Below are 22,439 nucleotides of genomic sequence, written 5' to 3' on the forward strand. Positions count from 1 at the left end.
CAGGAGGAGGTGGTGACCTACGAGGCCTGACTGCAAGGCAGAATCTGCAGCCGCAGAACCGACCAGGCTGCTTGTGCTCACATAACCCTAAACCACAGCATCCGGAAGAGTCCAGCCCCGCAGTTCCTGCCTCAGAAATGGAGATTGCAAGGAGCCTTACAAGTGAAAATACCACTCCTCATCACACATTTGCAATGAGGTTTGTTTTATGCACAGGAATCAACTGTTCGAAGTGTTCACACTGCATCAGGCAGGCTAGGAATGAAGTCTTTGTTTCCAACAGTCCAGGCCCTAACAGCTGCAGTATCAGCCAAATGTTTGGGTCAAGTTCCCCGCAAATAATTAAATGTTATAAATAGCAGACTAAAACTGGAGTCCTACTCAATACCCTTCACAACAACCACGCCCTACCACTGCCAGGATTCCACAGCCACAGAGGACAGGGCTTCCTCACAGTCTCAGTGATCACATACAGGACATATGCTACTAGGTCGTTCTGCAGAGAAGTTGGAGGCTCAGACCAAACTCTTGCAGCTAGTAACAGAGTGGTTTCTAATGCCCACATTCATTAAAAGAAGAGAAGCTTGAGAGCCCCACGGGGCGGCATGGAGATCCTCTGTGGTAGATTCAATGAGACAGATTTTGGACATTAGTAAAAGAGTAAATGAAAAATGAAAATAAAACGGAATAGAATAATGAAAATTAAAAAGCAAATAAAGAATTAAAAGTTTGAGCCTTAGTGAAAGACCAAACTAAAAGTGAGAAGAGGCCATAAAGATATCAGTAAATAAATTTTTAGTCTTTTGCCACTTGGTAAAGATTGCTACTTGCAGAAAAGTGCACTAGGAAGGCAGTAGTGGCTTGTCTGTCTGGTTTCTCTGGGAGCACTGGCAAAAGTTTCTAAACCTAGTGCTGAACCCATCAAAGATGCTCACACACAAACCTCTCTGTTTCAACACCACCACCACCATTCTGCTAGGTAATCCATTTATCTTGAAACTTCAGCTGATCAGTCCTACAACACACACCATCACTGACTAGCACCTCTGAAAATGGATGAACCCCCCCTTCATCTTGAATCTACCATGCTGTTTCCTACTTCTATTCTTTTTTTTTTTTGACAGGGTATCACTGTGTGGCCAAAAATTGCTAGGTAGACCATGTTGGACATGACCTCACAACTATCTCCCTGCCCCTGAGTACTGAGACTGAAGACAGCTACCTGAGGGATATGCTGAAGAGGCACAGGAAGGAGGAGGAGAGGAAGAGGGGGAAGGAAAGAAGAACTGCAGAGACAGGAGGGGGAAAGGCAGTAAGGGGAAAGGCAGGAGGGGGAAAGGCAGGAAGGGGAAGGGCAGCAGAATGGGGAGAGGCTTGGGAGAGGCTGGAGGAGAGGAAGGAGAGAGGAAGGAGGAGGAAAGGCAGAGGCTAGAGGAGGAGATGTAGGAAGTGGAAAAAGTAGAAGAGGAAAGGCAGGAGGGGAAGAGGGGGGGAGGCCAGAGGAAGAGAGGCTAGCAGAAGGGAGGCAGGAGGGGAGAGGCCAGTTCTAACTACCATTTTCACTTTAAACTGTACGTACCTGAGGGAACATAGCTACTGTTGCTGTCTGACCTGTAAAAGGACTCACTAACTCTTTTAGGAAACGGTTAGATTTTAGGTATTTAATAACATTTACTGATCAGCATAGGGAACCCTTAACAATGACATGTTTCATAACACAGATTCCTCCAGAAATTTGCATGCCACTGGTAAGAAATGAGCTCTACAAATGTGTATTAAAAGACTGTTTATTTTCTTTTCCTTTTAATATTTATTTTCATTTTAATATTTATCCATTTTTATTTTATTTTATAAGTGTTTGCCCACGTGTATGTATGTTCACCTCAGGTATGCTTGCTTCCTGTGGAGACCAGAAATGAGCCTCAGACTCCTTGGAACTGGAGTTACAGATGGTTATGTGCCTCCATGTGTTTGCTGGAAACCGATTGGCTCTGTACAAAAGCAACACGTGTTCTTACACACTGAGCCATCTCTTCACGCCCTGTTTTAATTACTGTCGAGGAGCATGTGCAAGTAACTGCAGATGCGCACAGGGTTCAAAAGAGCGTATTAAATGAGTTCTAACTTGGGAAATAAGAATTAAACTCTGTTCCTTAGCCCAAGCAGTAAGTGTTTGTAGCCACCAGCTACCTTTATAGCCCCTGGGAAGATTGTTTTTAATATAACTATGTGGAACCTGGCCCACCTCCTTCATCTGATTTGTTGCTGTGGTCATCGTTGTTGTTGTTCTTGGTGGTGGTGGAGGTGGTGGAGGTGGTGGAGGTGGTGGTGGTGGGGGTGGTGGTAGTGGTGGTGGTGTTCCATGAGCAGCAAGATTGATAAGGTACCCTTTACAGACCCTTTTTCTGAGTTTTGGGGATGCCTGAAAAAGTGCTTTGAGTCCTATACATCTGTCTGTATCACTTGTCTACCCACTAGAGGCATAAGAAAGATTATAGGGCTAATATTGCCTTGTAAATACCGGGAGTTATCATTCTTAAAGAGAAAGGTGAGCTTAAGGTCATTCACAACAACAACAACAACAAACCCCCAAAAAACAAAGCAATTCCCAGATTCCCAATGTTTGTATAATGATCATGAATAAATAATCTCAATTTTCCAAGAGATGAGGTGAGAGGATTTTAGGAAAATCTGAAATCTTATAGTTATAGGTAAAGATAGTAAACTACCAAGTGTATAGCAAAACTAGGAAAGAAAACTGACCTCCAGTGACAACTAGGCCACGGTGTCTCCATTCTTGCTCTGATTTCTGAACCATTAAAATGAGGATTGCAATATGTATCAGATCTTTGGTGTCAAAATGGTAAAGTGAACATGTTTTTAAAAGTATAGCATTTTTGATGGATATTATTTGTCTCCACATTTTTATCTCACTTCAAACAGCAAAATATCCTCTAAAGATTCACCTCTAACCTAGCTAAAGAAATATGCCCAGGTATACCTCTGTCCCTCTGAATTTGCAAGACTGACTATTTAGAGGATAAGAGTTTTACCCCACAGACAAGCCCCTAAGCTACAGTCAAATAAAGGGTAACATGAATTCCCATCTATATCTACCAACCTTTCCATACCCACACCCATGTAAATCTGAAACCTTGGTTAATCCACAAGGGAAGCTTTGCATGAATTAGCAATAGGCACTCTTTTCTGAAGTGGTGTTTCTAGTCACGTGTTACTCTGGGTTCTCCTGATAAATAAAGCCAGGTGGATTAGATACATGGGGTGGATGGATGGATGGATGGATGGATGGATGGATGGATGGATGGGTGGATGGATGGATAAATGGAATCAGCTTACATGACTTTGATGATCTGGGACCCAAGTAAAAAGCTGTGTGGGTTAAATTCTGTTTCTAAGTGTGAAATCAGAAAACAAAACCAATAAACCAAATGAACAAAAACTGTCCCAGCTTGAGGACAGACAGGTAATCCTCCTCATTCTATCTTTTCTTTATTTTTCTAGGAACTCAGTGGAGCCCTACTTGCAGTGGAGAGTGTGATTACTTTATTCATTCTACCTTGCAGATGCTAAATTCATCCATAAATACTTCAAAGATTTGCATAAAATATTTTAATTAAATAGTAACATGAATAGTCCCGTCAATTTAAAACATAATCAATCACCATATATCAGTGTATGGTGGGCCAAAGGCTGCATTGCTATAGAAGCTCCATTTCCCCAGAGTTGGGTACCCAAATGGAGACCTCGTTCTGCTAACTCATGCATAGCCTACATTATATCTGCTCTAAGGACTGCTGATATTGTTTAGAGTTGGTACATAGAGTCTTGCCTTCATAGGCCTCCATTCTAGCCACCTTCACATCTATTAGTTCCTGAACAGTCCTTATTTTGGGCTATATCTAATATCCCAACAAAAGGCAGGCCCCTCTATAAGCTGCTGGAATAAAGCATCAAGTTTATGTTCTTCTGTTGGTTTGTTTGCTTGTTTGTTTTTAACACAGGGTCTTCCAGAAAAATCATCTAAGCTAAGTGAAGCACAGAGAGAAAGGGCACAATGCTGAACCTTCCTTTTCAGTGAACAGAGCAAAACAAATTACATATTTCCCCTCCTAATGGGTCTGTGAAAATGTTGACCTGAGCTACAAACAAAAGAACAGAGAAAAGAACATTTGATAATGATGATGATGATGATGATCATGATGAAAGGGAAAATGAGTCTTCTAGGCCAGGAATAATATAAACAAATCAAAAATTAACAGAAATAAAGACTGAGTAATAATTCTGTGAGCTCCAAGTCCCAAAAGTTGCAGAAGTATAACAGAAGGGCTGAGTCCTTGTTTACCAGCTACAGACAGGGTGCTGTCAAGTACAACACATGTGTGATGACTAGGAGTACAATGTCCCAAGCCTAAGAATACTGTGCTGCTGGCATCAGAACATAACCAGTCAACATGAATTTGTCTATTCTACAAATGGAGGAGGAGAAGGCATGCACATGAAGGCTCCATGTAATTTCAGATGTACAGTATACAAATATTTAACAAAGACAAGAGAGGGAGTGAACAGCAGCACTGTGAGAGTGGGGAGAGAAATGATTCAGATGCTGGCCAAGAAACATAAACAATGCAGCCAGGGAAAGCTGGGAAACAGAGAGCTCTCACTATGGTAACAGGCTTAGCAACTAAATGTGGCTCTGCAGTAGAAATGTAATATTGTTTTATTCTGAAAACATAAACAGATCAATCTAACAGAGGGAGAGAAATGCAGAAGGTGAGGGAAGGAGGAGTGATAAATAATGCTAAGGATGTTTGAGAAAGCCATAGGAAAACCTATATTTTATAAGATTACTTTAAAATACACATATAATGTATACATTTGTATACAGATATAATTTAAATGGAGCTGCTCCACATAGCAGATAATGCTTTCCTGGGAGCTATCAACTATATGACAAAGAAGAATTAGCATTGATAATCCCCTTTGAGTTGTTAGTCATGAGGCCCAAGAGACCCCCCACAACAACATATGCTATTGTTCCTGGTTGCCTGCCAGAACTTGAAGAAAAGACCCTTTCGCTGGAGACACCAGACACTTACATCATAGAACCTGGAAAGATCAAGCTGACTTGAGAGCCCCCTTCCTGAGCATCATCTTGTAGTGTCAGAAGGTGTTGTGCAAGCTGCCAAGAAAGATGATACCAACAGTCCTAGCAAGTTTTAAACTGAACACAACAATGACCAGCCTAGCAAGAAACCTCAACAGTAGCATGGTAGCAATTATATACTGGGAAGTAACCAAAAACTGTCTGGTTAAATTTAAGAGCAAGTTAATAGGAAAGAACTATGCTCATACTGAAAACCTAGCCAAGAATCTATGGCTGGAAAGGTCATAGACCTTGGGAAAAAACCTGTTTCTGCCATTTTTCTAAAATAATACACTTTCCAACTGCCCTGTAGTTGTCCTCATACCCAAAGTGCAGCTTTGACCCCTTATCAAAAAAAGTTTCTTTGGATTAACAGATAGGCCATTATAGATACTCACAAATCGACAAAATTCTGAGAATACATGGGGAGGGCTCAGCCCCACTAGATCATCTACAACATAACTTCTACGCACCTAAAAGGCTTGTGGGCTACCCTGAAGGGAAGGCAGACAGATTTTAACAGCCAGAAGACCCAAATGACTTAGGGATTTACTGCTGTGAACAGATACCATGACCAACACATGTCTTATAAAGAACATTTAATTGGGACTGGCTTACAAGTTCAGGGGTTCAGTACATTATCATCAAAGCAGGAGCATGGCAGCATCCAGGCAGAGCTGAGGTTTCTACATCTTCATCTGAAAGCTGCTTGCAGAATACTCACTTCTAGGTATGTGGAACTAGGCTATTAAATACCATATCCACAATGACACACTTACTACAACAAGAAAATACCTCCTGATTGTGCCACTCCCTGGCACAAGCATATGCAAATTATGATGTTCTACTCCCTGGCCCTCATAGGCTTATTCAAACACATGAGTCTATGGGAACCATACCTAAACATAGCATAATAAAAATAGATTTATTCCAACTTCCAAAGTCCCCATAGTCGATAGCAGCCTCAACAATGTTAAAAGTACTTAGTTCAAAATTTCTTTTGAGATTCATCCAATCACTTAACTGTAATCCTTAAAGCAAGACAGGAAACCAGCTGGGCAAACTCCAAACTTTTCATGTCTGATGTCAAAATAGTCTTCAGATCTTCAATTCCTTTTTCATCTTTTTTGACTGTAACAAACTTCTTTCTCCCAGGCTGGTTTCACTCCCTTTTAGCAGCATCCCTCAGCAGATACCCTATAGCTCTGTAATCTTGAACATCTTAGGGTCTCCAAGGCAGCTTCAATGTTACAGTTTCTTGTTTCAGATCTGGGATTCACACATGATCTTCTGGGTTCCTCCAAACGTTATATGCCACTTCTCTAGCTGTGCCCTCTGTAGCCCTCTAAGCTCAGGTTGATGCATTCCATTGCCACTTCTATTCCTAGTGACCACCCCATGGTACTGGTATCTACAATATGCTGGGGTCTTCTGCAGCAACCAGGCTTCACCAATAGCCTCTCCTAGGCTCTCTTTATGATGCCAAGACTGAACACCTTTACATGACCCCTTCAATCCTGGGCCATGAACTACAACTGAGGTTGCACCTTCACCAATGGCCTTCCATGGCCTCTCACAGTGCCAAGTCTCAGCTGCTCTTCATGACCCTTCATGCCTTCAAAACCAGTATCACCTGGAGACTCTTCCACCATACCAAGTTCAGCTGGAACAGGAAATAAAACTTTGCTGATTTCTGGAATATAGCTTTTTTGTGCTCTCAAAAAATATTTCCCAGAAGATTTCACCTCAATGATGCTGACCTCTTCTTAATCATCACTAGTTTCTTAGTTCAAGCTAACCAGCATAAATTGTCCCACTAGTCCCTCCTATTTTTAACTCTAAAATCAGAGCCATATGGCTGAAGCTCTGAATTCTGCTGCTTGCAAGAGCTTGAAAATGGCCCCCTTTCTTCTATGACATCACTAGCTTTCTCTTTTCCAACTTCTTAACTGCCTAAACTTGGCTGTACTGTATCTTGCTCTGTAAGTTTACCCTGAACCCAAAGCTCTAGATGCCTGTCTCCTGAGATTAAAGATGTATACCACCATGCCTTGATCTAAATGTAATTGGGAAACATCTTGCCCCAAAGTCCCATTCCCCTCAAGAAAGGATTCAGCTCCATTTTCCTTATCGGTACCCTTTTAATAATCAAAACACACATTTTATGTTTTTTCTTTCTCAGTTTGCTGGGCTTGTTTAAAATGCTCTTTGTGAGACTTAACCAGTAAACAAAGTCTATGATGGGAATTTCTGAGATTTTCCTTGTCAATATAATTAATATGAGTCTCTTCACCTTAACCTCAGGCAGATTTCTCAGACAAGGACAAAAAGGAGCTCCTGTCTTCACCAAAATCCCACAAAAACTGTTTCTAGGCCACATATTGAAATTCTCCACTGAAATCTTTTAGGCCAAGTCCACACAATTCAAATCACTCTCAGTAAGCCCCCATTTAAAGCATTCCACTGCTTTGCAAATCCAAAGTCCCCAAATCCACCTTCTTCTAATCAAAAGCATACTCAGGCCTATCACATCAGAACCCTACTCCTGGTACCAACTTTTTTCTTAGGGTTTTTCTGCTGTGAACAGACACCATGACAAATCCATATATTATAAAGGACAACATTTAATTGGGGCTGGCTTACATGTTCAGAGGTTCAGTTCATTATCATTAAGGCAGAAACATGGCAGCATCCAGGTAGGCATGGCACAGGCAGAGCTGAGGATTCTACATCTTCATCTGAAGGCTGCTAGCAGAATACTCACTTCCAGACTAGAACTAGGGTATTAAAGCCCATACCCACAGTGGCACACCTACTCCACCAAGGCCACATCTCCTGATCATGGAACTCCTTGACCCATATACAAACCATCACACTGCGGAAAAATGGTGTTTTGGATATGACAGGAAAGCTGTCAGCCATGAACTCTCAACAATATGTTTGCTACCATATGACCTGCACAAAAACAGTCAATATTCCAACATGGATGGGGAGAAATTCACAGGGCCCCACTTCTACATAAAGGGCTGCAAGCAGTCAGTTTCTGCTAAGAGAGAAAGAATCAGTTTTCTTCAGAGACAAAACCCATGATAGGTTAGTCAAACCTAAGAAGACAGACCTAAACACTTAAACATTTGAAAAACATTAATTGGACTTTGTAAGATGTATATGTGTCTACATATATATATATAATTATAAAAATAATAATTATAGAAGTAATTTATTCAAGAAAGGGTTATGACTGCATGGGAAGAGTTAGATGGGGAGGAAGGAGCTCAAATTGGTGCAAATATAGTGTACTTATTCACAGAATTCTGAAAATTAAAAAAATTAAAGGATAAACATAAATTGCCTTATATTAAACTTCTATGTTCATCCCTAATATCTGAAAACCAGGAAAAGAGTTCTAGACACAAGGAAACATTACCTAAGAGACAGGTGGCTATAGGTCATTTATTTGTGTCAAATTCTGACTGTTAATCATATAAGAAAGCTCTCATGTACCAGTCAAGTTGCTAACAAATCAATACCAATTCTAGAAACATCTTACTCTCAGTTGTTGGGAAAATGAAATGCACACCAATCTGTTCACAAGACTCATGAGCCAAGCTTCCAGATGCCTTTAGTATTTCACTCTCCACTTAGTGAAATTGGTCAAGATCTTCTAGTGTAACAGAAACGAAAGGATGTGTATGTATTATGCAAGGGAATTTTTGGACTGGGATATACAGCATCAGTTGATGAATACAATGAGAACAGACACCACTGCTCAGCAAAGAAAGTGGCTTCCCACCAAGACCTCTGGCCCAATGGAAATTGCTGCTTGCATTGAGGGCAGGTCTTTCAGTATTGAGACCTGTGACACCTGTGATATCACATAGGCCACAGTGTGACCTATATGCCTATTGCTAAGGCAACAACTACCATGTTCCCAGAGGTCCCTTTTCCTGCTACCACATCACCATCCATATATATAGGAGTAGCATCTCTATCTATCTATCTATCTATCTATCTATCTATCTATCTATCTTCCCCTCTTTCTTTCCACCAACACGTTTGCCCCTTTCCTCAATAAACCCCACATGGAACTGTTTGGCCTGGTGTGGTCTACCACTGTCGCACCACCGCAGTTGCCCACCAGTCATAACGCTTTCCTCACCAATTGCTGTCCTACTGTAAGATTCCATTGGAAGAGCCCCACTCAATAAGGCCACCGAGACCAGAATCAATGCAATCTGCAAGAGGTTTATTGTTCTAGCATACCTTGGGGTCACCCAGCATGATGGCAAGAGGAGACCCTGAGCTCACAAAGCATACCCTTTTTATGAACATTTTTATGGGAAGTTCAGAGGTCGCCTGAGTTGGATGATTAGGATTGGTTACCCTGAGCAACATTTAAAATTATTGGTTGACTCAAATGCGAAGGTTGTCTTAGCTATTTGGCCCTGTCCTGCCCACCTTGAGGTATTTCCTGACATTGTCTTTTTTTGTTGAGTCACTTCCCTCTCTGGCCTCACTCTAGGCCAGGTGGTTGTCTGTTTAGGCCTTTTCCTTAGCTGTCCTCCCCCAGGCAGTCCTGGGCAGAATGGAAAGTTTCAGTCTGGCTGTGAGCCCTCATCCTTTGTTGTGGAGAGCTGGCCTGCTGTTTCTGACAGGGTTATCATACTACATGTCAGCCTTCTCTGGAACATCTCCACAGACACACAGAGGTATGTTTTTTTCTGGTCTTTGACACCTGTTAATGCAGAAAAGTTGACCACCAAGACCAACCATTACACATGGCTTCTCAGCTGATTCCTTGGAAAGTGTACTAGTCTGATCTCCATGCAAGGCATATATGTCCAGTAGGCTTCTCAAAGCTAATCCATCCAAATCTGATTTTTTTCTCATCTCTTGAAGCTATTCCCATTCTCTACTTTAGCTCATTTAGCTCAGTCCTACCCTTGAACCTTGCTCTTTTCTCTTGTTTCTCTGACCAAGCCTGCTCAGTCAGTCAACAAGTTCTCTAGTTCAGGAGCAAGGATTAAAAAGAAAAAAGACAGACAATATTATAACATGACCCCAGACAGTTCTGGTGCTGAAGCAAGTTTTTTTTTCCCCAGTCTGTTTTTATACCACTTTATACATGCAAAATGATAAGATCAGTTCTGGGTCAAAGAACAAGCAAGGCAGTAAACAAAATCCAGTTAACACCTTTCTAGGGACTAGTCAGGATGACAAAAACAAAAGGAATACCACAAAAGCCTCTGCTGGGCCCACTCTGAGCTTTGCATTAATGCAAATGTAAATGTTTCTCAATCTGGGCCTGTTTCCTGAGTCCTGACCCAAAGTCAGATTCTCACCTTGAGCTTACTTCTTTTGTCCTGGCCCTATGTCAAATTCTTGCCAAGTGTCTAGAAGCAAGAGGCCCCAAGAAACTCTCCACATCTCTTCTTCTGCTTTGAGTACTGAGTTTCATCAGATGCTTCCCTTTGGGTTTGAGGGCTCAACTTGAATATTTCAGTAAGAGTTTCATATGATTTTCAACCCTTCGTGGTACAGAGTAGGAAGAAGAGTAGTTCAATACACATGGATATAGGATGAAAAGCTGAATGGCATTCTATACTAGATATATACTAGACAATCAGGACTGCAAAACCTCCTTGCTAGAGAAGAGGAAGCTTGGGCATGGCACACTGGCTGAAATGCCTGGACTGGAAGTATCATGAATCATCACTTATACATTTCATGGTCATAATCTACTCAGCCTCATCTAGATGAAAAGAGGTGAGATGAATGGTACTGCATAAGCCTATCAAAGAAAAGACAGCCAGTTATGGATGAATCCTAGACCTTTAGCTACTACCAGCTGTGTACTTGGAAACTGCTTACCATGTGGGGAAATGAAATCCCTGTTGCACTTTCTTGTTCTGGAGTTAATATTAAACTGATAGTTTTTTCTTCATCCATTCATCTGTTCAATGTTTCTAGGAGGCAGCATTCTATCACATGGCCCAGGCTGCCCCAAATTCTTCAGCCCAAGTGTCCCAAGCATCTGGGATTTTAAGCATGTGCCATTATACCTGGGTTACAGATACTTTTTGAGTGCTTTCTTTTATGTGTCAGACACTGAGATTGTAGCTACTGCAGTTCTCTTCATATTATCTGTGACTTTCCCTGAAATAAATGACAGTCTGAAAATATTAAATAGAAAGTTCTAGAAAGAAACAGTTGCAAATCTTCAACTGTGATGAAAACTTACTGATTCCTTTTCACCTTGGTAGGTACATGGTCATTCTTATCCACACAGTCAGGATGTAAATGGTACCTACTAACTACCCACAAGTGATCATATCAACTGTTGTGGTAACACAGCAATCCCTGCTCAAGTAAGACTTTAATTAATGATACAAGTACAAGAACAGTGATGTTGGTGATTTCGTCATAGTAGATATAACTATTATATTTGATTATTAGTTACTTTTTAAATCTCTTACTGTGCCTAAGTTATAAGTCAAACCTTACTATATGTATGTTTATAAGAGAAATTGAGTTTATATAGAGTTTGGTGCTTTATATGGTTTCAGGTAAGCACTGGCAGTCTGGAAAAATTCATTTCACAAGTCAGGGAAGACATCTATATAGATTCCAGAAGTGTTGCTTGCATAGTGCTTCATAGTATGGTAGGAGAGGAATGTGGCAACATGTGCCACCCACAGTGCCTCTACTCACTCAATGGTATGCTGTACATCTTACACCAGATGAATATGCAATGTGCACAGGAAATTAATCTCTCCTAAGACTGCTATCCTTGAAGAGTGCTGCTAATTGAAGGTCTCCTGGATGTTCTTGCTGTTCTCTCAGAAACTTATTTATCCAAAGTAGACTCAGATAACTGTAATAACTTAATGGTCTTTAATTCACAAATAATAACAAGTAATCAGATAATCCTAGAAATGGAAAACCTGGGGAAGAGAACTGGAACTACAGACAAAAACCAAATACAAACCAAATACAAGAGATGGAAGAGAGAATCTCAGGAGATACATCAATCACAGAAAATGCAAAAGTTAAAAAGTTTGTAAGACAAAACATCCAGGAAATTTGGGGCACTATGAAAAGACCATACTTAGGAATAATAGGAAGAGAATTAAAAGAAGATTCCCAAATCACCAAATCAAAGATCTGGAAAATATCTTCCTCAAAATCATAGAAGAAAATTTCCCTAAGCCAAGGAACAAGACGCCTATAAATGCATAAGAGGTTTACAGAATACCGAATAGAGTTGACAAACAAACAAACAAAAAAAAAACAAAAACAAAAATAAAAAAACCCCTCCCATCACATACTAATCAAAATACTAAATACACAGAACAAAGAAAGAAACATTACTAAAGCTTAAATCACACATCGAACCCCACACATTAATTGTAGAAATCTTCAACATCCAATCTTCACCAATGGACTGGTCATCAAAATAGAAACTGAACGGAGAAAAAAAATCAAACTTAGAGATCTTGTGAATCAAATGGACCTAACAGATAGCTAAAGAATATATCACCCAAACACAAGAGAATATATCTTCTCATGGAACCTTCTCCAAAACTGACCATCTACTCAGTCACATAGTAAGCCTCAACAGATATAAGAAAATTGAAATACCTTGTACCTTATCAGACCACCATCAATTAAAGCTGGACTTCAACAACAGAGGTGGTGGGGAGATTGGGGGATGGGGAGGGAATAATACCTAAGGGGAGCTCTTCCTTCTCAGAGGAGAAGGGCAGAAAAATGTGGGGAGGAGTTGTGAGGGGGATTGGGAGGAGAGAGGGGCTGATATAGGGATATAAAGAGAATAAATGGGAAAAAATAAAGGACATTTTCTTTAACAGTGTGAATCCTGTTAGGTCTCCTATGGATGGCCACACACCAGAAGTATATAGGCAGAACAAATAGGACTTGATGATTTAAAATAAATAATTTACGACAAAAGTTTGATGGATTTGGAATGTGGAGGTGGATCAGAAAAGAGATGGATAAAGTGATCAAAATACAGTCTATGAAATTCACATGAAAAATAAAAATATTTCAAAAGTAAAACAAAACAAAACAAAAATCTTGGATTAGCTTTTACCTTAATAATAAAGAATAAAGATTATTTGTTATTATTATTTTACTCTAAAATATAAACCCCTGGAGGGCTGGGTGGATATACAAGAACAGGATGAGGTCAAACTCCATGCAATGATCCCATTTCAAATTTTAACAGACAATTTAGAGTGTTAACACATTAATAAATAGATTATTATAATAGGTTTAATAAATATTTCCAAAAAAATCTTTAACACATAAATATATGCATGTATGCATGCACATGTACATGCACAAGCCTATGTCATTTACTTGTTTGTTTAGATCTTATTCTATACCAAATGAATCTGATCAAGCTATTGATTGGTTCTACTAAACATAGATGTCTTCATTCCTTCAAATGCATCCATCATCCTTGGATTACAATATATGACATTTGGACTGCCATTTTCCTTTCCTATGTAAATGGCAGACATTATTAGTTGATCACTAGACTGTTTTCTCAAAAATGTGGACTGATCCTCATAATCTTTCTTACAATACCAAGCAGCCATTTGTAATTGATAGAAGTAGATACTTAAATTAGAGACCATTTTATATCCCTATGTTAAATTGAATTTCATTAAATACTTGAATACTATTTTGTCTTTTAATAACCCATAACCATTCTCATAATAGAAGATGAGTAAATATTTAGTGAATTAAAGAAAATGCATTGTGAACATAAAGCTTCTATAATGAAAAATCATGAATTAAGGCAAACTTTGATTCTATTTAAAAAAGAAATGGAAGCCTCATGTATACTTTTAACTGACTGTATGTTCATCAAGCATGAATAATGAACCAACATGATTAAATTAATAATTCATAACATAATTTACAATACATAATGAATGGCATATTATGCATTAAGTTCAATGCTATAAGATTCAAGGACACAAAGAAGCAGGGTACCCAGTCCCTTATCTCTAATATCTAGTTGAGACATTTCCTATTGAAATACAATCAGAGTGAGAAGTATCATACTGGTATTTGTGATGACAGAAAATTCAGATTTTTTGAAGAGAAGAGGGGAAGGTTTTTCTTTGAGGCTAAAAGTGAATACAGTAGATGAGCTAGTTCTTCTAAGAATCAATTATTACAGCTCTGACTCCTCAGAGTAAGGTCTGACTTTGTGTCCATCTATGAGATTATCTGGAGAATAACGTGGCCTATGACCCACATGCACTCAGATGGAGGGCAATGGATTTTGAATACATAAACAGCTAGAAAGATTTGATATGCTTTCCTTTTTTGTGACTCCTGACCTGGAATATCCATGTCCTTAATGTCAATACACAGCAACAGTAAAGAAATGAACTTCTACATCCTCTTGGCCAAAATACTAAAAAGGTGATATATTGTCTGGCCTCTTTTCCTCATGTAGGCATCTTTTAGCCTATACTTACCTGCTTCATGAGTCTGCAATTATAACAAAGCCCTTCCATTTCAGACCTCAATGTAGTGAGAGAAAATATTATCACCAAAAAGTCTTCTAAAATTATCCTTCTAAAACAAAGCTAACTGTTTTCTTACAAAGGAAAATTGTGTTCATCTCAAGACTAGGTCTCACATTGCTAAAGCCCAACAGCTACATTTGAGAGCAAACTCCACTGCACACATTTTTCACCATTAATTTTTTTTAAGTTGGTGCATATACATTGTGTGCACCCGTTTCAAACTAATAGAGTGCATGCATGAGAAACTTGGAGAAGATATGATGGTTAATCTTGGCTGTAGGCTTGGCCAGAAGTACAGTTATAGGACAGATTTCTGCACATTTCTGTGGGTGACTCCAGAAGAAAGAAGACTCACTCTTAATCTGAGCAGCATCATTCTATGGCCTGGGGGACCAGGCTGAATAGAAAGAACAGGCCCAAGAAAAGTCAAGTCCAACCTTCTGTGCTTTGCGGAGTTCATCTTCCTGATAGTGATGTACACTGAGGGAGTACAGGAGGGACAGTAGTTATGGTTCCATAAGATGATGAAATATGCTTTATTTAAATCCAAACTTTGTGAGAAACTTGGATTAGCAAAATAACACAAGGAAGATTAAAGTTAAACTGACCAACCTCCTGATTCTAAGGTTATAAAAACTTTCACAAAAATTAGTGTATTTATAAATATAGGAGACATAAAGCATCAGTGTTAATGGAAGTATAAAAATCTAAGAGATGGAGAATAATGTTAGCTGGAGCCAATAAAGATACCCTGCTTCGAGGAGATCACATCTTCAGACAACCTTGAATATGCCGTATTTTGATAGGGAGAATTTGACTAATAGGCAGGCAAGTATGAAGGAGCTTTATTCAGAGAGTGTTAATTACTCCTTACTCAATGGAAGGTGGTAAATAAGGTTCAATGTCCAGGGACAATATTTCGGGACAAGTGATAGCCTATTTCACAGAAAACAGACAGACTTAAAGACTCATTCTTCTGGCAGTAAGTTTATTGTGCCCATCTATTTTTCCTTACATACATATTGTTAAGGCTTCAAAAAGTGACTTTTTCCAATCACAAAATCTACCCCAAATTCTCTGATGGTCCAACTTACAGGGGTTGTGCCTCTGGGAAAGCCCTGGGAGGTCTCTAGGCTGATTCTGAGGGGCTGCATGCTGGTGCTTTTATGCTCTACACAGACACTGACCACACAGGGCAGGCTATTGTTTCCATGATATGGATTCAGAAACTGTTCTGTTATCACTTACCAAACTTACTTATAATACTAGTTTTGTATCAAACATCAAAGTGAAGAATCAAACTTCAAATAGCTAAAATGAAAAGGTGTCTTCACGGTGGGTTTTCCCCGTGGCTCCTGGAGTCAGTGGAGGAAGCTGGACATCAGTGGTGTTCTCTGTCTTGTCTGTGCTACACTCTACAGGGTGACCAACATTTTATCTGACTGTGTAATTTTAGCCAAAAAGTCATAAAGGGAGAGCACCTCCCACTCAAGACCTCTCAGGGAAGAGCTCAGGGATTGGCTCTGAACCCATTACTATGACCGAGAAAGCAGAAACACGTGAAGGGATATGGTCCTCATTTATACAACATGGCCAGAGTTGCAAGGACAATACTATTTTCTCCTTTAAAAAATTGAGCATAGAGAATATGGAATGCAAGATAAATCTTGGCTATTAGAGACCCATTGAGGCAGTCATTATAGTCTGCCATCTCTCAGAACAAAGGTACAAGAAGTACCAAGAACAAACTTTTGAGAAAGAGGAGGAAAGTTTTCAAAGGGGTGCCAAGTGTTATAGTTTAGATCTGGAACATCCCCTCTAAAGAGATATTTGTTCTTCTACTGGAGGTGCTTCTGGAAGGTGGTAGAAGACTAGCCCTCACTGGAAAAAGCAGGTTTGTCGGGGCCTGCTTTTGAAATCTAGTTTAGTTCCTCAGTTCGTTACTCCTCTAGCTCTTTGCTTCCTGGCCACTATGAGGTAAACAGTTTTATTCTACAACACACTTTTCCTGTGATGTTCAGAATCCCCAAACACTCAAATGCATCATAGCCAACTGTAACTATGAGCCATAAAAAATCTTTGTGTTGCTTGCCTCAGGTAAGCTTTTGTCAGACCAAAAAAAGCTAGCATACTATTCCAGGTAACACTATAGACAGACAACCCTTTAGAAATGACTAAAACATTTAATTTTAACCAAACATATAATTCCCCACTCAACTCTAGTCCTATAACCCAATGGCTAGATAAAAAGTGCACAGTGATTGCTTCCAATTTGACAAGCCCACTCACAAATATGCTATCCTATCTTATTGAAAAAAAAATTCAGGTATATTTTGCAACTTCAATAAAACTAATACATTTTCTAAGTATTGAATAATAAAAATGAAGAATTAATTGGTGTTAGGATAACATAGATTAATACATACTCATAGTTAAAACTAAAGGTTACCCCCAAACAGAAAATCCATTCCTGGAGAGTCTTCTGGTCTACAGACATATAGCCAAATCACAGTGGTGATATTTATCTCATAGAGTCAAAGGCATAGACGACTTTAATGAGACATCTTACTGTCTTATTTTTTTATTCAATATATTCTTTATTTACATTTCAAATGTTGTCCCCTTTCCTGGTCCCCCCCCCAGAATGTCTCATATCCCATCTCCCCTCCCCATGTTCTCTAGTCAACTCTCTCCCATTTCCCAGTTCTGGTATTCCCCTAAACTACAGCACCAAACCTTCCCCAGGCCAGGGCTTCTGCTCCCTTTGATGTCCAACAAAGCCATCCTCTGTTGCATATGTGCCTGCTGCATATGTGTCTGGAGCATGTGTACTTTTTGGTTGATAGTTTTATTCCTGAGAACTCTGGGAGTACTGTGTGGCTCATAATGTTGTTCCTCTTATGGCGCTGCAAACCCCTTCAGCTCCTTGGGTCCTTTCTCTAGCTCCTCCATTGGGAGCCCAAAGCTCAGTTCAATGGCTGGTTGAGAGTATTCCCCCTCTTTATTTGTCATGCACTAGCAGAGCCTCCCAGGTGACAGCTATATCCAGCTCCTGTCAGCAAGCACTTGTGGACATCCACAACAGTGTCTGGGTTTTGTAGCTGTATATGGGATGGATCACTAGGTGGGGCAGTCTCTGGATGGTCTTTCTTTCAGACCATCCACACTTTGTCTCTATATCTCCTTCTGTGGGTAATTTGTTCCCCCTTCTAAGAAGGATCCGAGTATCCATACTTTGTTCTTCCTTCTTCTTGAGCTTCATTTGATATATCTTGGGTATTCCAAGCTTCAGGGCTAATATCCATTTATCAGTGAGTGCATACCATGTGTGTTCTTTTGTGATTGGGTTACCTTACTCAGGATGATGTTTTCCAGTTCCACCAATTTGCCTAAGACTTTCATGAACTCATTGTTTTTAATAGCTGAGTAGAATTCCATTATGTAAATATACCACATTTTCTGCATCCATTCCACCACTGAGGGACATCTGGGCTCTTTCCAGCTTCTGGCTATTATAAATAGGGCTGCTATGAACATAGAAGAGCATGTGTCCTTATTACATCTAGAGAATCCTCTGGGTATATGCCCAGGAGCGGTATAGCAGGGTCCTCAGTAGTATTACGCCAAATTTTCTGAGGAACTGCCAAATTGATTACCAGAGTCGTTGTATCACCTTGCAATCTCACCAGCAGTGGAGGTGTCTTCCTCTTCTTCCACATCTTCTCCAGTACCTGTTGTCTCCTGAGTTTTTTATCTTAGCCATTCTGACTGGTATAAGGTGACATTTCAGTGTTGTTTTGATTTGCATTTCCCTGATGACTAAGGATGTTGAGCATTTCTTTAGGTCCTTCACAGCCATTTGATATTCCTCAGGTGAAAATTCTTTGTTTAGCTCTTTACCCCGTTTTTAATAGGGTTATTTGGCTCTCTGGAGTCTAACTTCTTGAATTCTTTGTATATATGGGATATTAGCCCTCTGTAGGATGTAGGGTTAGTAAAGATCTTTTCCCAATCTGTTGGTTGTCTTAGAGGGCTAATAATCAATGTATAAGAAGAATTCAGGAAGTTAGACTCCAGAATGTCAAATAACCCTGTTAAAAATGGGGTAAAGAGCTAAATAGGGAATTTTCAACTAAGGAAACATGAATGACTCTGAAGCACCTAAAGAAATGTTCATCAGGGAAATGCAAATCAAAACAGCCCTGAGATTCCACCTCACACCAGTCAGACTGACTAAGGGACAGCAGACACTGGAGAGGATGTAGAGAAAGAGGATCACTTCTCCATTGTTGGTGGGATTGAAAGCTGGTAAATCCACTCTGGAAATCAGTTTGGCAGTTCCTCAGAAAATTGGGCATAGTACTACCTGAGGAGCTAGCTCTACCACTCTTGGGAATATACCCAGAAGATATTCCAACATCTAATAAGAACACATGCTCCACTATGTTCATAGCAGCGTTATTTATAGTAGCCAGAAGCTGGAAAGAAAACAGATGTCCTACAACAGAGGAATGGATACAGAAATTGTGGTATATATAAATAAAGGAGCACTATTCAGCTATTAAAAATAATGAATTAATCAAATTCTTAGGCAAATGGATGGATCTAGAAAGTGTCATTTTGAGTGAGGTAACCCAATCCAAAGAACATACAAGTTATGCACTCACTGATAAGTGGATATTAGTCCAAAGCTCAAAATAAACATGTTACAATTCACAGACAACAGGAAGCTCAAGAAGAAGGTAGACCAAAGTGGGGGTGCTCTGGTTACTCAGAGAAAGTGAACAAAATATTCACAGAAACAGCTATGGAGACAAAGTGTGGAGCAGAGGCTGAAGGAAAGGCCACACAGAGACTGTCTTACCTGGGTATTCATCCTATAAACTGACACCAAACCCCAAAACTACTATGGATGACCAGACTTGCATACTGAAAGGAACCTGCTATGGTTGTCTTTTGGAGCAGCCTTGCAGAGCCTTACAGTTACAGAGGCAACTACTAGCAGCCAACCATTGGATGATGGAGCATGGGGTTTCCAAAGGAGGGGTTGGAGGGTGGACTGGAGGAGCTGGGGGTGGGGGGTTGGAGCCCCATGGGAATAATGACCATGTTGGCCACATCCAATAGAGGGCTAATATCCAATGTCAATTCTTGATCTTAGAGCATGCGTTATTGGTGTGCTGTTCAGGAAAACTTCCCCTGTGCCCATGTGCTCAAAGCTCTTCCCCAGCTTCTTTGCTATAAGTTTCAGGGGTCTGGATTTATGTAGAGTTCCTTGAGAAAGCTGGAAAACTCATGCCTACACACAAAATGTACACAAATATTTATGCTAGCAGTACTCAAAATTGCTTAACAGTGGGGAGAATGTGGCTACCAACAACAGATGAGTGGACCAATAGTGCATCTACTGATAGCAGAATATCACTGATGAGCAAAATTGAAATATAATACACTATGACAAATATGTTGCTTAATAGTAAATCAGGTATAAAAATGGCATATGACATGATTCCATGTGTATGAACTGTCTAGATTAGGCAAATCCATAGACATAAAATTAGATCAGTAGTTGCCTAGGACTAGAGGAAATGGACAGATTATTAATGGGTATGAATTTATTTTGAAGGTAATAAAATGTTCTAAAATTGGTTATGGCTATAGCTGCATTAATAAAATACTATGACTAGTTGGGGAACTGGAAAGATAGCTCTTCTAAAAGCACTCGTTGCTCTTCTAGAAAGTTAGAATTGAGTTCATATCACCCACATTGGCAGCACTGGGGGAGCCAACAACCACTTCCAGCCTGTGTGTTCCACTACTCATACAGACAAATATGTAAAAGTAAAAATAAGTAAAGTGTAAAATAAAATAAATAAATAAAAGCCAATAATTTGTGCTTCAGGAAATGTGCTTCAGAAATTAGACATATCAGTTACTCCTAAAGACAAAATATATAAGGAGAAGCTGAGAATAAAACCATTGTGTGAGATTTTACAAAGAGTTAAATCTTCTTCATAAACTCACGATCACAGGCTGTGTGGCCCACTCTCAGCCGTACGCCATGAACTTGAGCGTAGGGCTGCTGGTTCCTGTTACAGAGGAGCAGTCATTCTGACTTGGACCATGAGTTCTGATGGCAGGAACTCAAGGCAAACTAAGAACCAAATTTAAATTTTGCTCTTATATTGGAAGATAAAGTATAAGAATTCTGACAGAAAGTGAAAAAAATGAGACAATTATACAAATGGACAATCCAATCTATATCTTGCCTAATGTTCTACATTCAGGACAAAATGGGAGAAGAGAAGCACAGAACAAGTTGGAGGGACAGACACCTTAAATGAGATAGTGTTTGAACTTTTCTGATACCTTGAAGAATGTATTTGTAAGAGGGATCCTGACTTACCCTGTGACATCCTGGCATTCTAGATGACACCTCCTTCAATATTCGGCGGGGAATTTTATCTAATATAAAATTCTACACCTAAAAAATTTAGTAAAATGTTAGTTTAAAACAAACCAAGAATGAGCAAGACATAGAATCAATAAAATAGATGGTGCAGCACAAGAAAGAAAGGAAACCAAGTTTCAGCATGTTGGTGAAGAACCTCAGAGTAGACCAAATCGCAGAGAACTGAAGAGCAGGTGGGACAGTGGTAGGAAGTTGGATCTACTGTGGAAGACCTGAAGGGATGTCCTTGGAAGTCATGAGCTTGTAGCAAGGACTTTACTCACAAGCTTAGAAATACCAAAGCCTCAGAACCACAGGGCACATTGCTAAGTTCTCCAAGTGGCTTCATGAAGCACTTTTTTCTTCTCCCCATGTTTTAAACAATGTGGCAAAAAAGCTTAGGAATTTAGATTGAGGACAAAATACTACCTCCCCCCTCTCCCTCCTCTCCCTCTCCCTCTCCCTCTCCCTCTCCCTCTCCCTCTCCCTCTCCCTCTCCCTCTCCCTCTCCCTCTCCCTCTCCCTCTCCCTCTCCCTCTCCCCTCTCTCCCACTCCTCTCTCTCCCCTCTCCTCTCTCTCCCCTTGTCCCATTGTCCCTCTTCCCCCCTCTCTCTCCCCTTCTCCCCTCTCCCTCTCCCCTGTCCCCTCTCCCTGTCCTCTCTCCCTCTCTCTTTCCTCTCTCCCTCTCTCTCTCCCCCCTTGTCCCCCTTGTCCCTCTTCCTCTGTCTTCCCCTCTCCCCCCCCCTCCCTCTTCTCTCTCATTGATACAGCCCTTTGGCTAGTTTCCACTCTGTAGGTTAAAATTAGCAGCTGTCTGTATGGAGGAGACACTCACCAGATTCCAAAACCTGTCTCTACCTTGATTTTTGATTTTTCAATCCCCAGAACTGAAAGAAACACATTGGTTATTTAAAACATCAAGCAAACAAAAGTATGTATTTGAGTTATATACCTTGATTTTGACTGCCAAGTGGGTTTTCAATACCATAAATGGGTGGATTTCTGCACTCAGTGTGCAGAGCCAGCCTGGAAAACCAATGCAAAGCATGCTTGTCCTTTGTTTCCTGAGAACACCCAGAGGAACTGACAGGCAATGGACTGCTCCTCACATGATGCCCACCAGATCAAGCCTTTCCCATCTGAGAGAAAAAGAAATGAATATATGAACTGAGAGTCAGAGAATGCATTGTAATGTTTAGCTGAGCTCCATCCTCACAGAACAGAGAGTTAGGAGCTCCCTCTTGACATCAATGA

Source organism: Apodemus sylvaticus, chromosome 11 (genome assembly GCF_947179515.1).
Source record: "Apodemus sylvaticus chromosome 11, mApoSyl1.1, whole genome shotgun sequence".
In the NCBI taxonomy this organism is placed as follows: domain Eukaryota; kingdom Metazoa; phylum Chordata; class Mammalia; order Rodentia; family Muridae; genus Apodemus; species Apodemus sylvaticus.